Here is a 14,207-nt window from a genome sequence, read left to right on the forward strand (position 1 = left end):
CAATGGAAGGAGATGAAGGGTTTTTCATTTCGCTTCCAGGAAGTTCATAAAAAAATCTCGTGCGAATACTACCATTGGTCTTCAACGTACTATCGGCCTCAGTGACATCGTCTTAGGCAGGGTTTGCGGTCATCTGGTGATGGGGCGGATTCTTATTACATTTGCTCCTTCCAATGGAAATGGCTCGATGATTTAAAAAAGAAAAAAGCAGGGTGGCAGGATCCAGCACCAGACGTTACCCTTGCTGAGCATTGTGGCATGTTGGTGGGAGCCCATTGGCCCAACATCTCAGGGGTACAACTCGAGTTTCTCTTCATTCACGCATAAATCTTTCGTCTTTTACTAAAGATTTCCGTGGAGGGGCACATTTGCGAGTTTTTGCTACTTTTGGATGCTCTGCTCACAGCAGAGCCACATGTATTTGTTCAAAAACAGAGCATTTTATTGGAATCTTTGGGGTCAACTGAACCGAACGCTTGGCCGAACGAATCACTGCTTTGAGGTGCCACGTGCTGGTGGCCCCTGCTGGTCAGAACAGTGGAAATGCAACACAAACCCAGGCCAAATATGCATAAAAACACCTTTTACAAGCCCATTGCGCAGTCAGCTGATCATCATCAGGCGAGTCTTGAACGGCGGGTTGACTGTAAAGCCTGAGCTTATGCAAGGTGTTTGGCCGTCATAAAGAAGAAACCTCCCCGTCGGGGAATCGAACCCCGGTCTAACGCGTGACAGGCGGAGATACTGTCCACTATACTAACGAGGACTGAGTCTTGCAGACACTGTTTTGCATGCGCAACCTTTGAGAAGTCGCTAAATACTGGGTATGCTTTCCATTATGGGAGTCATTATTTAACCCTTTTATTTTGGCCAAGGGGGCAGGAGAGGAGCTTACCCTGTCCTGTGGAGGAATCAACCCGCAATGGAAGGAGATGAAGGGTTTTTCATTTCGCTTCCAGGAAGTTCATAAAAAAATCTCGTGCGAATACTACCATTGGTCTTCAACGTACTATCGGCCTCAGTGACATCGTCTTAGGCAGGGTTTGCGGTTATCTGGTGATGGGGCGGATTCTTATTACATTTGCTCCTTCCAATGGAAATGCTCGATGATTTAAAAAAGAAAAAAGCAGGGTGGCAGGATCCAGCACCAGACGTTACCCTTGCTGAGCATTGTGGCATGTTGGTGGGAGCCCACTGGCCCAACATCTCAGGGGTACAACTCGAGTTTCTCTTCATTCACGCATAAATCTTTCGCCTTTTACTAAAGATTTCCGTGGAGGGGAACATTTGCGAGTTTTTGCTACTTTTGGATGCTCTGCTCACAGCAGAGCCACATGTATTTGTTCAAAAACAGAGCATTTTATTGGAATCTTTGGGGTCAACTGAACCGAACGCTTGGCCGAACGAATCACTGCTTTGAGGTGCCACGCGCTGGTGTCCCCTGCTGGTCAGAACAGTGGAAATGCAACACAAACCCAGGCCAAATATGCATAAAAACACCTTTTACAAGCCCATTGCGCAGTCAGCTGATCATCATCAGGCGAGTCTTGAACGGCGGGTTGACTGTAAAGCCTGAGCTTATGCAAGGTGTTTGGCCGTCATAAAGAAGAAACCTCCCCGTCGGGGAATCGAACCCCGGTCTTCCACGTGACAGGCGGAGATACTGTCCACTATACTAACGAGGACTGAGTCTTGCAGACACTGTTTTGCATGCGCAACCGTTGAGAAGTCGCTAACTACTGGGTATGCTTTCCATTATGGGAGTCATTATTTAACCCTTTTATTTTGGCCAAGGGGGCAGGAGAGGAGCTTACCCTGTCCTGTGGAGGAATCAACCCGCAATGGAAGGAGATGAAGGGTTTTTCATTTCGCTTCCAGGAAGTTCATAAAAAAATCTTGTGCGAATACTACCATTGGTCTTCAACGTACTATCGGCCTCAGTGACATCGTCTTAGGCAGGGTTTGCGGTCATCTGGTGATGGGGCGGATTCTTATTACATTTGCTCCTTCCAATGGAAATGGCTCGATGATTTAAAAAAGAAAAAAGCAGGGTGGCAGGATCCAGCACCAGACGTTACCCTTGCTGAGCATTGTGGCATGTTGGTGGGAGCCCATTGGCCCAACATCTCAGGGGTACAACTCGAGTTTCTCTTCATTCACGCATAAATCTTTCGCCTTTTACTAAAGATTTCCGTGGAGGGGAACATTTGCGAGTTTTTGCTATTTTTGGATGCTCTGCTCACAGCAGAGCCACGTGTATTTGTTCAAAAACAGAGCATTTTTTTGGAAGCGTTGGGGTCAACTGAACTGAACGCTTGGCCGAACGAATCACTGCTTTGAAGTGCCACGCGCTGGTGGCCCCTGCTGGTCAGAACAGTGGAAATGCAACACAAACCCAGGCCAAATATGCATAAAAACACCTTTTACAAGCCCATTGCGCAGTCAGCTGATCATCATCAGGCGAGTCTTGAACGGCGGGTTGACTGTAAAGCCTGAGCTTATGCAAGGTGTTTGGCCGTCATAAAGAAGAAACCTTCCGTCGGGGAATCGAACCCCGGTCTTCCGCGACAGGCGGAGATACTGTCCACTATACTAACGAGGACTGAGTCTTGCAGACACTGTTTTGCATGCGCAACCGTTGAGAAGTCGCTAACTACTGGGTATGCTTTCCATTATGGGAGTCATTATTTAACCCTTTTATTTTGGCCAAGGGGGCAGGAGAGGAGCTTACCCTGTCCTGTGGAGGAATCAACCCGCAATGGAAGGAGATGAAGGGTTTTTCATTTCGCTTCCAGGAAGTTCATAAAAAAATCTTGTGCGAATACTACCATTGGTCTTCAACGTACTATCGGCCTCAGTGACATCGTCTTAGGCAGGGTTTGCGGTCATCTGGTGATGGGGTGGATTCTTATTACATTTGCTCCTTCCAATGGAAATGGCTCGATGATTTAAAAAAGAAAAAAGCAGGGTGGCAGGATCCAGCACCAGACGTTACCCTTGCTGAGCATTGTGGCATGTTGGTGGGAGCCCATTGGCCCAACATCTCAGGGGTACAACTCGAGTTTCTCTTCATTCACGCATAAATCTTTCGCCTTTTACTAAAGATTTCCGTGGAGGGGAACATTTGCGAGTTTTTGCTATTTTTGGATGCTCTGCTCACAGCAGAGCCACATGTATTTGTTCAAAAACAGAGCATTTTATTGGAATCTTTGGGGTCAACTGAACCGAACGCTTGGCCGAACGAATCACTGCTTTGAGGTGCCACGCGCTGGTGGCCCCTGCTGGTCAGAACAGTGGAAATGCAACACAAACCCAGGCCAAATATGCATAAAAACACCTTTTACAAGCCCATTGCGCAGTCAGCTGATCATCATCAGGCGAGTCTTGAACGGCGGGTTGACTGTAAAGCCTGAGCTTATGCAAGGTGTTTTGCCGTCATAAAGAAGAAACCTCCCCGTCGGGGAATCGAACCCCGGTCTTCCGCGTGACAGGCGGAGATACTGTCCACTATACTAACGAGGACTGAGTCTTGCAGACACTGTTTTGCATGCGCAACCGTTGAGAAGTCGCTAACTACTGGGTATGCTTTCCATTATGGGAGTCATTATTTAACCCTTTTATTTTGGCCAAGGGGGCAGGAGAGGAGCTTACCCTGTCCTGTGGAGGAATCAACCCGCAATGGAAGGAGATGAAGGGTTTTTCATTTCGCTTCCAGGAAGTTCATAAAAAAATCTCGTGCTAATACTACCATTGGTCTTCAACGTACTATCGGCCTCAGTGACATCGTCTTAGGCAGGGTTTGCGGTCATCTGGTGATGGGGCGGATTCTTATTACATTTGCTCCTTCCAATGGAAATGGCTCGATGATTTAAAAAAGAAAAAAGCAGGGTGGCAGGATCCAGCACCAGACGTTACCCTTGCTGAGCATTGTGGCATGTTGGTGGGAGCCCATTGGCCCAACATCTCAGGTGTACAACTCGAGTTTCTCTTCATTCACGCATAAATCTTTCGCCTTTTACTAAAGATTTCCGTGGAGGGGAACATTTGCGAGTTTTTGCTATTTTTGGATGCTCTGCTCACAGCAGAGCCACATGTATTTGTTCAAAAACAGAGCATTTTATTGGAATCTTTGGGGTCAACTGAACAGAACGCTTGGCCGAACGAATCACTGCTCTGAGGTGCCACGCGCTGGTGGCCCCTGCTGGTCAGAACAGTGGAAATGCAACACAAACCCAGGCCAAATATGCATAAAAACACCTTTTACAAGCCCATTGCGCAGTCAGCTGATCATCATCAGGCGAGTCTTGAACGGCGGGTTGACTGTAAAGCCTGAGCTTATGCAAGGTGTTTGGCCGTCATAAAGAAGAAACCTCCCCGTCGGGGAATCGAACCCCGGTCTTCCGCGTGACAGGCGGAGATACTGTCCACTATACTAACGAGGACTGAGTCTTGCAGACACTGTTTTGCATGCGCAACCGTTGAGAAGTCGCTAACTACTGGGTATGCTTTCCATTATGGGAGTCATTATTTAACCCTTTTATTTTGGCCAAGGGGGCAGGAGAGGAGCTTACCCTGTCCTGTGGAGGAATCAACCCGCAATGGAAGGAGATGAAGGGTTTTTCATTTCGCTTCCAGGAAGTTCATAAAAAAATCTTGTGCGAATACTACCATTGGTCTTCAACGTACTATCGGCCTCAGTGACATCGTCTTAGGCAGGGTTTGCGGTCATCTGGTGATGGGGCGGATTCTTATTACATTTGCTCCTTCCAATGGAAATGGCTCGATGATTTAAAAAAGAAAAAAGCAGGGTGGCAGGATCCAGCACCAGACGTTACCCTTGCTGAGCATTGTGGCATGTTGGTGGGAGCCCATTGGCCCAACATCTCAGGGGTACAACTCGAGTTTCTCTTCATTCACGCATAAATCTTTCGCCTTTTACTAAAGATTTCCGTGGAGGGGAACATTTGCGAGTTTTTGCTATTTTTGGATGCTCTGCTCACAGCAGAGCCACATGTATTTGTTCAAAAACAGAGCATTTTATTGGAATCTTTGGGGTCAACTGAACCGAACGCTTGGCCGAACGAATCACTGCTTTGAGGTGCCACGCGCTGGTGGCCCCTGCTGGTCAGAACAGTGGAAATGCAACACAAACCCAGGCCAAATATGCATAAAAACACCTTTTACAAGCCCATTGCGCAGTCAGCTGATCATCATCAGGCGAGTCTTGAACGGCGGGTTGACTGTAAAGCCTGAGATTATGCAAGGTGTTTTGCCGTCATAAAGAAGAAACCTCCCCGTCGGGGAATCGAACCCCGGTCTTCCGCGTGACAGGCGGAGATACTGTCCACTATACTAACGAGGACTGAGTCTTGCAGACACTGTTTTGCATGCGCAACCGTTGAGAAGTCGCTAACTACTGGGTATGCTTTCCATTATGGGAGTCATTATTTAACCCTTTTATTTTGGCCAAGGGGGCAGGAGAGGAGCTTACCCTGTCCTGTGGAGGAATCAACCCGCAATGGAAGGAGATGAAGGGTTTTTCATTTCGCTTCCAGGAAGTTCATAAAAAAATCTCGTGCGAATACTACCATTGGTCTTCAACGTACTATCGGCCTCAGTGACATCGTCTTAGGCAGGGTTTGCGGTCATCTGGTGATGGGGCGGATTCTTATTACATTTGCTCCTTCCAATGGAAATGGCTCGATGATTTAAAACAGAAAAAAGCAGGGTGGCAGGATCCAGCACCAGACGTTACCCTTGCTGAGCATTGTGGCATGTTGGTGGGAGCCCATTGGCCCAACATCTCAGGTGTACAACTCGAGTTTCTCTTCATTCACGCATAAATCTTTCGCCTTTTACTAAAGATTTCCGTGGAGGGGAACATTTGCGAGTTTTTGCTATTTTTGGATGCTCTGCTCACAGCAGAGCCACATGTATTTGTTCAAAAACAGAGCATTTTATTGGAATCTTTGGGGTCAACTGAACAGAACGCTTGGCCGAACGAATCACTGCTCTGAGGTGCCACGCGCTGGTGGCCCCTGCTGGTCAGAACAGTGGAAATGCAACACAAACCCAGGCCAAATATGCATAAAAACACGTTTTACAAGCCCATTGCGCAGTCAGCTGATCATCATCAGGCGAGTCTTGAACGGCGGGTTGACTGTAAAGCCTGAGCTTATGCAAAGTGTTTGGCCGTCATAAAGAAGAAACCTCCCCGTCGGGGAATCGAACCCCGGTCTCCGCGTGACAGGCGGAGATACTGTCCACTATACTAACGAGGACTGAGTCTTGCAGACACTGTTTTGCATGCGCAACCGTTGAGAAGTCGCTAACTACTGGGTATGCTTTCCATTATGGGAGTCATTATTTAACCCTTTTATTTTGGCCAAGGGGGCAGGAGAGGAGCTTACCCTGTCCTGTGGAGGAATCAACCCGCAATGGAAGGAGATGAAGGGTTTTTCATTTCGCTTTTAGGAAGTTCATAAAAAAATCTCGTGCGAATACTACCATTGGTCTTCAACGTACTATCGGCCTCAGTGACATCGTCTTAGGCAGGGTTTGCGGTCATCTGGTGATGGGGCGGATTCTTATTACATTTACTCCTTCCAATGGAAATGGCTCGATGATTTAAAAAAGAAAAAAGCAGGGTGGCAGGATCCAGCACCAGACGTTACCCTTGCTGAGCATTGTGGCATGTTGGTGGGAGCCCATTGGCCCAACATCTCAGGGGTACAACTCGAGTTTCTCTTCATTCACGCATAAATCTTTCGCCTTTTACTAAAGATTTCCGTGGAGGGGAACATTTGCGAGTTTTTGCTATTTTTGGATGCTCTGCTCACAGCAGAGCCACATGTATTTGTTCAAAAACAGAGCATTTTATTGGAATCTTTGGGGTCAACTGAACAGAACGCTTGGCCGAACGAATCACTGCTTTGAGGTGCCACGCGCTGGTGGCCCCTGCTGGTCAGAACAGTGGAAATGCAACACAAACCCAGGCCAAATATGCATAAAAACACCTTTTACAAGCCCATTGCGCAGTCAGCTGATCATCATCAGGCGAGTCTTGAACGGCGGGTTGACTGTAAAGCCTGAGCTTATGCAAGGTGTTTGGCCGTCATAAAGAAGAAACCTCCCCGTCGGGGAATCGAACCCCGGTCTTCCGCGTGACAGGCGGAGATACTGTCCACTATACTAACGAGGACTGAGTCTTGCAGACACTGTTTTGCATGCGCAACCGTTGAGAAGTCGCTAAATACTGGGTATGCTTTTTCATTATGGGAGTCATTATTTAACCCTTTTATTTTGGCCAAGGGGGCAGGAGAGGAGCTTACCCTGTCCTGTGGAGGAATCAACCCGCAATGGAAGGAGATGAAGGGTTTTTCATTTCGCTTCCAGGAAGTTCATAAAAAAATCTTGTGCGAATACTACCATTGGTCTTCAACGTACTATCGGCCTCAGTGACATCGTCTTAGGCATGGTTTGCGGTCATCTGGTGATGGGGCGGATTCTTATTACATTTGCTCCTTCCAATGGAAATGGCTCGATGATTTAAAAAAGAAAAAAGCAGGGTGGCAGGATCCAGCACCAGACGTTACCCTTGCTGAGCATTGTGGCATGTTGGTGGGAGCCCATTGGCCCAACATCTCAGGGGTACAACTCGAGTTTCTCTTCATTCACGCATAAATCTTTCGCCTTTTACTAAAGATTTCCGTGGAGGGGAACATTTGCGAGTTTTTGCTATTTTTGGATGCTCTGCTCACAGCAGAGCCACATGTATTTGTTCAAAAACAGAGCATTTTATTGGAATCTTTGGGGTCAACTGAACAGAACGCTTGGCCGAACGAATCACTGCTTTGAGGTGCCACGCGCTGGTGGCCCCTGCTGGTCAGAACAGTGGAAATGCAACACAAACCCAGGCCAAATATGCATAAAAACACCTTTTACAAGCCCATTGCGCAGTCAGCTGATCATCATCAGGCGAGTCTTGAACGGCGGGTTGACTGTAAAGCCTGAGCTTATGCAAGGTGTTTGGCCGTCATAAAGAAGAAACCTCCCCGTCGGGGAATCGAACCCCGGTCTAACGCGTGACAGGCGGAGATACTGTCCACTATACTAACGAGGACTGAGTCTTGCAGACACTGTTTTGCATGCGCAACCTTTGAGAAGTCGCTAAATACTGGGTATGCTTTCCATTATGGGAGTCATTATTTAACCCTTTTATTTTGGCCAAGGGGGCAGGAGAGGAGCTTACCCTGTCCTGTGGAGGAATCAACCCGCAATGGAAGGAGATGAAGGGTTTTTCATTTCGCTTCCAGGAAGTTCATAAAAAAATCTCGTGCGAATACTACCATTGGTCTTCAACGTACTATCGGCCTCAGTGACATCGTCTTAGGCAGGGTTTGCGGTTATCTGGTGATGGGGCGGATTCTTATTACATTTGCTCCTTCCAATGGAAATGCTCGATGATTTAAAAAAGAAAAAAGCAGGGTGGCAGGATCCAGCACCAGACGTTACCCTTGCTGAGCATTGTGGCATGTTGGTGGGAGCCCACTGGCCCAACATCTCAGGGGTACAACTCGAGTTTCTCTTCATTCACGCATAAATCTTTCGCCTTTTACTAAAGATTTCCGTGGAGGGGAACATTTGCGAGTTTTTGCTACTTTTGGATGCTCTGCTCACAGCAGAGCCACATGTATTTGTTCAAAAACAGAGCATTTTATTGGAATCTTTGGGGTCAACTGAACCGAACGCTTGGCCGAACGAATCACTGCTTTGAGGTGCCACGCGCTGGTGTCCCCTGCTGGTCAGAACAGTGGAAATGCAACACAAACCCAGGCCAAATATGCATAAAAACACCTTTTACAAGCCCATTGCGCAGTCAGCTGATCATCATCAGGCGAGTCTTGAACGGCGGGTTGACTGTAAAGCCTGAGCTTATGCAAGGTGTTTGGCCGTCATAAAGAAGAAACCTCCCCGTCGGGGAATCGAACCCCGGTCTTCCACGTGACAGGCGGAGATACTGTCCACTATACTAACGAGGACTGAGTCTTGCAGACACTGTTTTGCATGCGCAACCGTTGAGAAGTCGCTAACTACTGGGTATGCTTTCCATTATGGGAGTCATTATTTAACCCTTTTATTTTGGCCAAGGGGGCAGGAGAGGAGCTTACCCTGTCCTGTGGAGGAATCAACCCGCAATGGAAGGAGATGAAGGGTTTTTCATTTCGCTTCCAGGAAGTTCATAAAAAAATCTTGTGCGAATACTACCATTGGTCTTCAACGTACTATCGGCCTCAGTGACATCGTCTTAGGCAGGGTTTGCGGTCATCTGGTGATGGGGCGGATTCTTATTACATTTGCTCCTTCCAATGGAAATGGCTCGATGATTTAAAAAAGAAAAAAGCAGGGTGGCAGGATCCAGCACCAGACGTTACCCTTGCTGAGCATTGTGGCATGTTGGTGGGAGCCCATTGGCCCAACATCTCAGGGGTACAACTCGAGTTTCTCTTCATTCACGCATAAATCTTTCGCCTTTTACTAAAGATTTCCGTGGAGGGGAACATTTGCGAGTTTTTGCTATTTTTGGATGCTCTGCTCACAGCAGAGCCACGTGTATTTGTTCAAAAACAGAGCATTTTTTTGGAAGCGTTGGGGTCAACTGAACTGAACGCTTGGCCGAACGAATCACTGCTTTGAAGTGCCACGCGCTGGTGGCCCCTGCTGGTCAGAACAGTGGAAATGCAACACAAACCCAGGCCAAATATGCATAAAAACACCTTTTACAAGCCCATTGCGCAGTCAGCTGATCATCATCAGGCGAGTCTTGAACGGCGGGTTGACTGTAAAGCCTGAGCTTATGCAAGGTGTTTGGCCGTCATAAAGAAGAAACCTTCCGTCGGGGAATCGAACCCCGGTCTTCCGCGACAGGCGGAGATACTGTCCACTATACTAACGAGGACTGAGTCTTGCAGACACTGTTTTGCATGCGCAACCGTTGAGAAGTCGCTAACTACTGGGTATGCTTTCCATTATGGGAGTCATTATTTAACCCTTTTATTTTGGCCAAGGGGGCAGGAGAGGAGCTTACCCTGTCCTGTGGAGGAATCAACCCGCAATGGAAGGAGATGAAGGGTTTTTCATTTCGCTTCCAGGAAGTTCATAAAAAAATCTTGTGCGAATACTACCATTGGTCTTCAACGTACTATCGGCCTCAGTGACATCGTCTTAGGCAGGGTTTGCGGTCATCTGGTGATGGGGTGGATTCTTATTACATTTGCTCCTTCCAATGGAAATGGCTCGATGATTTAAAAAAGAAAAAAGCAGGGTGGCAGGATCCAGCACCAGACGTTACCCTTGCTGAGCATTGTGGCATGTTGGTGGGAGCCCATTGGCCCAACATCTCAGGGGTACAACTCGAGTTTCTCTTCATTCACGCATAAATCTTTCGCCTTTTACTAAAGATTTCCGTGGAGGGGAACATTTGCGAGTTTTTGCTATTTTTGGATGCTCTGCTCACAGCAGAGCCACATGTATTTGTTCAAAAACAGAGCATTTTATTGGAATCTTTGGGGTCAACTGAACCGAACGCTTGGCCGAACGAATCACTGCTTTGAGGTGCCACGCGCTGGTGGCCCCTGCTGGTCAGAACAGTGGAAATGCAACACAAACCCAGGCCAAATATGCATAAAAACACCTTTTACAAGCCCATTGCGCAGTCAGCTGATCATCATCAGGCGAGTCTTGAACGGCGGGTTGACTGTAAAGCCTGAGCTTATGCAAGGTGTTTGGCCGTCATAAAGAAGAAACCTCCCCGTCGGGGAATCGAACCCCGGTCTTCCGCGTGACAGGCGGAGATACTGTCCACTATACTAACGAGGACTGAGTCTTGCAGACACTGTTTTGCATGCGCAACCGTTGAGAAGTCGCTAACTACTGGGTATGCTTTCCATTATGGGAGTCATTATTTAACCCTTTTATTTTGGCCAAGGGGGCAGGAGAGGAGCTTACCCTGTCCTGTGGAGGAATCAACCCGCAATGGAAGGAGATGAAGGGTTTTTCATTTCGCTTCCAGGAAGTTCATAAAAAAATCTTGTGCGAATACTACCATTGGTCTTCAACGTACTATCGGCCTCAGTGACATCGTCTTAGGCAGGGTTTGCGGTCATCTGGTGATGGGGTGGATTCTTATTACATTTGCTCCTTCCAATGGAAATGGCTCGATGATTTAAAAAAGAAAAAAGCAGGGTGGCAGGATCCAGCACCAGACGTTACCCTTGCTGAGCATTGTGGCATGTTGGTGGGAGCCCATTGGCCCAACATCTCAGGGGTACAACTCGAGTTTCTCTTCATTCACGCATAAATCTTTCGCCTTTTACTAAAGATTTCCGTGGAGGGGAACATTTGCGAGTTTTTGCTATTTTTGGATGCTCTGCTCACAGCAGAGCCACATGTATTTGTTCAAAAACAGAGCATTTTATTGGAATCTTTGGGGTCAACTGAACCGAACGCTTGGCCGAACGAATCACTGCTTTGAGGTGCCACGCGCTGGTGGCCCCTGCTGGTCAGAACAGTGGAAATGCAACACAAACCCAGGCCAAATATGCATAAAAACACCTTTTACAAGCCCATTGCGCAGTCAGCTGATCATCATCAGGCGAGTCTTGAACGGCGGGTTGACTGTAAAGCCTGAGATTATGCAAGGTGTTTTGCCGTCATAAAGAAGAAACCTCCCCGTCGGGGAATCGAACCCCGGTCTTCCGCGTGACAGGCGGAGATACTGTCCACTATACTAACGAGGACTGAGTCTTGCAGACACTGTTTTGCATGCGCAACCGTTGAGAAGTCGCTAACTACTGGGTATGCTTTCCATTATGGGAGTCATTATTTAACCCTTTTATTTTGGCCAAGGGGGCAGGAGAGGAGCTTACCCTGTCCTGTGGAGGAATCAACCCGCAATGGAAGGAGATGAAGGGTTTTTCATTTCGCTTCCAGGAAGTTCATAAAAAAATCTCGTGCGAATACTACCATTGGTCTTCAACGTACTATCGGCCTCAGTGACATCGTCTTAGGCAGGGTTTGCGGTCATCTGGTGATGGGGCGGATTCTTATTACATTTGCTCCTTCCAATGGAAATGGCTCGATGATTTAAAACAGAAAAAAGCAGGGTGGCAGGATCCAGCACCAGACGTTACCCTTGCTGAGCATTGTGGCATGTTGGTGGGAGCCCATTGGCCCAACATCTCAGGTGTACAACTCGAGTTTCTCTTCATTCACGCATAAATCTTTCGCCTTTTACTAAAGATTTCCGTGGAGGGGAACATTTGCGAGTTTTTGCTATTTTTGGATGCTCTGCTCACAGCAGAGCCACATGTATTTGTTCAAAAACAGAGCATTTTATTGGAATCTTTGGGGTCAACTGAACAGAACGCTTGGCCGAACGAATCACTGCTTTGAGGTGCCACGCGCTGGTGGCCCCTGCTGGTCAGAACAGTGGAAATGCAACACAAACCCAGGCCAAATATGCATAAAAACACGTTTTACAAGCCCATTGCGCAGTCAGCTGATCATCATCAGGCGAGTCTTGAACGGCGGGTTGACTGTAAAGCCTGAGCTTATGCAAGGTGTTTGGCCGTCATAAAGAAGAAACCTCCCCGTCGGGGAATCGAACCCCGGTCTCCGCGTGACAGGCGGAGATACTGTCCACTATACTAACGAGGACTGAGTCTTGCAGACACTGTTTTGCATGCGCAACCGTTGAGAAGTCGCTAACTACTGGGTATGCTTTCCATTATGGGAGTCATTATTTAACCCTTTTATTTTGGCCAAGGGGTCAGGAGAGGAGCTTACCCTGTCCTGTGGAGGAATCAACCCGCAATGGAAGGAGATGAAGGGTTTTTCATTTCGCTTTTAGGAAGTTCATAAAAAAATCTCGTGCGAATACTACCATTGGTCTTCAACGTACTATCGGCCTCAGTGACATCGTCTTAGGCAGGGTTTGCGGTCATCTGGTGATGGGGCGGATTCTTATTACATTTACTCCTTCCAATGGAAATGGCTCGATGATTTAAAAAAGAAAAAAGCAGGGTGGCAGGATCCAGCACCAGACGTTACCCTTGCTGAGCATTGTGGCATGTTGGTGGGAGCCCATTGGCCCAACCTCTCAGGGGTACAACTCGAGTTTCTCTTCATTCACGCATAAATCTTTCGCCTTTTACTAAAGATTTCCGTGGAGGGGAACATTTGCGAGTTTTTGCTATTTTTGGATGCTCTGCTCACAGCAGAGCCACATGTATTTGTTCAAAAACAGAGCATTTTATTGGAATCTTTGGGGTCAACTGAACAGAACGCTTGGCCGAACGAATCACTGCTTTGAGGTGCCACGCGCTGGTGGCCCCTGCTGGTCAGAACAGTGGAAATGCAACACAAACCCAGGCCAAATATGCATAAAAACACCTTTTACAAGCCCATTGCGCAGTCAGCTGATCATCATCAGGCGAGTCTTGAACGGCGGGTTGACTGTAAAGCCTGAACTTATGCAAGGTGTTTGGCCGTCATAAAGAAGAAACCTCCCCGTCGGGGAATCGAACCCCGGTCTTCCGCGTGACAGGCGGAGATACTGTCCACTATACTAACGAGGACTGAGTCTTGCAGACACTGTTTTGCATGCGCAACCGTTGAGAAGTCGCTAAATACTGGGTATGCTTTTTCATTATGGGAGTCATTATTTAACCCTTTTATTTTGGCCAAGGGGGCAGGAGAGGAGCTTACCCTGTCCTGTGGAGGAATCAACCCGCAATGGAAGGAGATGAAGGGTTTTTCATTTCGCTTCCAGGAAGTTCATAAAAAAATCTTGTGCGAATACTACCATTGGTCTTCAACGTACTATCGGCCTCAGTGACATCGTCTTAGGCAGGGTTTGCGGTCATCTGGTGATGGGGCGGATTCTTATTACATTTGCTCCTTCCAATGGAAATGGCTCGATGATTTAAAAAAGAAAAAAGCAGGGTGGCAGGATCCAGCACCAGACGTTACCCTTGCTGAGCATTGTGGCATGTTGGTGGGAGCCCATTGGCCCAACATCTCAGGGGTACAACTCGAGTTTCTCTTCATTCACGCATAAATCTTTCGCCTTTTACTAAAGATTTCCGTGGAGGGGAACATTTGCGAGTTTTTGCTATTTTTGGATGCTCTGCTCACAGCAGAGCCAC

At 47.7% G+C, this 14,207-nt stretch overlaps 23 non-coding genes across 23 annotated transcripts; 16 read left to right on the top strand and 7 right to left on the bottom strand.

The window, feature by feature from the left end:
- The first annotated feature begins 297 nt into the window (after positions 1–297).
- LOC137042270 (U5 spliceosomal RNA) lies at positions 298–413 on the top strand. The gene has a single exon (XR_010898378.1). It is a non-coding gene; the product is annotated as a U5 spliceosomal RNA (small nuclear RNA).
- Positions 414–1,216: 803 nt separating this feature from the next.
- LOC137042253 (U5 spliceosomal RNA) lies at positions 1,217–1,332 on the top strand. Its single transcript, XR_010898363.1, has one exon. It is a non-coding gene; the product is annotated as a U5 spliceosomal RNA (small nuclear RNA).
- An 804-nt stretch (positions 1,333–2,136) lies between these two features.
- Positions 2,137–2,252, top strand: LOC137042126 (U5 spliceosomal RNA). The gene has a single exon (XR_010898242.1). It is a non-coding gene; the product is annotated as a U5 spliceosomal RNA (small nuclear RNA).
- An 801-nt stretch (positions 2,253–3,053) lies between these two features.
- Positions 3,054–3,169, top strand: LOC137042127 (U5 spliceosomal RNA). Its single transcript, XR_010898243.1, has one exon. It is a non-coding gene; the product is annotated as a U5 spliceosomal RNA (small nuclear RNA).
- A 281-nt stretch (positions 3,170–3,450) lies between these two features.
- trnad-guc (transfer RNA aspartic acid (anticodon GUC)) lies at positions 3,451–3,522 on the bottom strand. Its single transcript has one exon. It is a non-coding gene; the product is annotated as a tRNA-Asp (tRNA).
- A 451-nt stretch (positions 3,523–3,973) lies between these two features.
- On the top strand, positions 3,974–4,089 carry LOC137042128 (U5 spliceosomal RNA). The gene has a single exon (XR_010898244.1). It is a non-coding gene; the product is annotated as a U5 spliceosomal RNA (small nuclear RNA).
- A 281-nt stretch (positions 4,090–4,370) lies between these two features.
- trnad-guc (transfer RNA aspartic acid (anticodon GUC)) lies at positions 4,371–4,442 on the bottom strand. The gene has a single exon. It is a non-coding gene; the product is annotated as a tRNA-Asp (tRNA).
- A 451-nt stretch (positions 4,443–4,893) lies between these two features.
- Positions 4,894–5,009, top strand: LOC137042129 (U5 spliceosomal RNA). The gene has a single exon (XR_010898245.1). It is a non-coding gene; the product is annotated as a U5 spliceosomal RNA (small nuclear RNA).
- A 281-nt stretch (positions 5,010–5,290) lies between these two features.
- Positions 5,291–5,362, bottom strand: trnad-guc (transfer RNA aspartic acid (anticodon GUC)). Its single transcript has one exon. It is a non-coding gene; the product is annotated as a tRNA-Asp (tRNA).
- Positions 5,363–5,813: 451 nt separating this feature from the next.
- On the top strand, positions 5,814–5,929 carry LOC137042130 (U5 spliceosomal RNA). Its single transcript, XR_010898246.1, has one exon. It is a non-coding gene; the product is annotated as a U5 spliceosomal RNA (small nuclear RNA).
- Positions 5,930–6,732: 803 nt separating this feature from the next.
- Positions 6,733–6,848, top strand: LOC137042131 (U5 spliceosomal RNA). The gene has a single exon (XR_010898247.1). It is a non-coding gene; the product is annotated as a U5 spliceosomal RNA (small nuclear RNA).
- A 281-nt stretch (positions 6,849–7,129) lies between these two features.
- trnad-guc (transfer RNA aspartic acid (anticodon GUC)) lies at positions 7,130–7,201 on the bottom strand. Its single transcript has one exon. It is a non-coding gene; the product is annotated as a tRNA-Asp (tRNA).
- Positions 7,202–7,653: 452 nt separating this feature from the next.
- LOC137042132 (U5 spliceosomal RNA) lies at positions 7,654–7,769 on the top strand. The gene has a single exon (XR_010898248.1). It is a non-coding gene; the product is annotated as a U5 spliceosomal RNA (small nuclear RNA).
- Positions 7,770–8,572: 803 nt separating this feature from the next.
- On the top strand, positions 8,573–8,688 carry LOC137042254 (U5 spliceosomal RNA). The gene has a single exon (XR_010898364.1). It is a non-coding gene; the product is annotated as a U5 spliceosomal RNA (small nuclear RNA).
- An 804-nt stretch (positions 8,689–9,492) lies between these two features.
- On the top strand, positions 9,493–9,608 carry LOC137042133 (U5 spliceosomal RNA). The gene has a single exon (XR_010898249.1). It is a non-coding gene; the product is annotated as a U5 spliceosomal RNA (small nuclear RNA).
- Positions 9,609–10,409: 801 nt separating this feature from the next.
- LOC137042134 (U5 spliceosomal RNA) lies at positions 10,410–10,525 on the top strand. The gene has a single exon (XR_010898250.1). It is a non-coding gene; the product is annotated as a U5 spliceosomal RNA (small nuclear RNA).
- Positions 10,526–10,806: 281 nt separating this feature from the next.
- trnad-guc (transfer RNA aspartic acid (anticodon GUC)) lies at positions 10,807–10,878 on the bottom strand. Its single transcript has one exon. It is a non-coding gene; the product is annotated as a tRNA-Asp (tRNA).
- A 451-nt stretch (positions 10,879–11,329) lies between these two features.
- LOC137042135 (U5 spliceosomal RNA) lies at positions 11,330–11,445 on the top strand. Its single transcript, XR_010898251.1, has one exon. It is a non-coding gene; the product is annotated as a U5 spliceosomal RNA (small nuclear RNA).
- A 281-nt stretch (positions 11,446–11,726) lies between these two features.
- On the bottom strand, positions 11,727–11,798 carry trnad-guc (transfer RNA aspartic acid (anticodon GUC)). The gene has a single exon. It is a non-coding gene; the product is annotated as a tRNA-Asp (tRNA).
- Positions 11,799–12,249: 451 nt separating this feature from the next.
- Positions 12,250–12,365, top strand: LOC137042136 (U5 spliceosomal RNA). The gene has a single exon (XR_010898252.1). It is a non-coding gene; the product is annotated as a U5 spliceosomal RNA (small nuclear RNA).
- An 803-nt stretch (positions 12,366–13,168) lies between these two features.
- Positions 13,169–13,284, top strand: LOC137042137 (U5 spliceosomal RNA). The gene has a single exon (XR_010898253.1). It is a non-coding gene; the product is annotated as a U5 spliceosomal RNA (small nuclear RNA).
- Positions 13,285–13,565: 281 nt separating this feature from the next.
- trnad-guc (transfer RNA aspartic acid (anticodon GUC)) lies at positions 13,566–13,637 on the bottom strand. Its single transcript has one exon. It is a non-coding gene; the product is annotated as a tRNA-Asp (tRNA).
- A 452-nt stretch (positions 13,638–14,089) lies between these two features.
- LOC137042138 (U5 spliceosomal RNA) lies at positions 14,090–14,205 on the top strand. The gene has a single exon (XR_010898254.1). It is a non-coding gene; the product is annotated as a U5 spliceosomal RNA (small nuclear RNA).
- Positions 14,206–14,207: the final 2 nt, after the last annotated feature.

Source organism: Pseudorasbora parva, chromosome 15 (genome assembly GCF_024679245.1).
Source record: "Pseudorasbora parva isolate DD20220531a chromosome 15, ASM2467924v1, whole genome shotgun sequence".
NCBI lineage: Eukaryota > Metazoa > Chordata > Actinopteri > Cypriniformes > Gobionidae > Pseudorasbora > Pseudorasbora parva.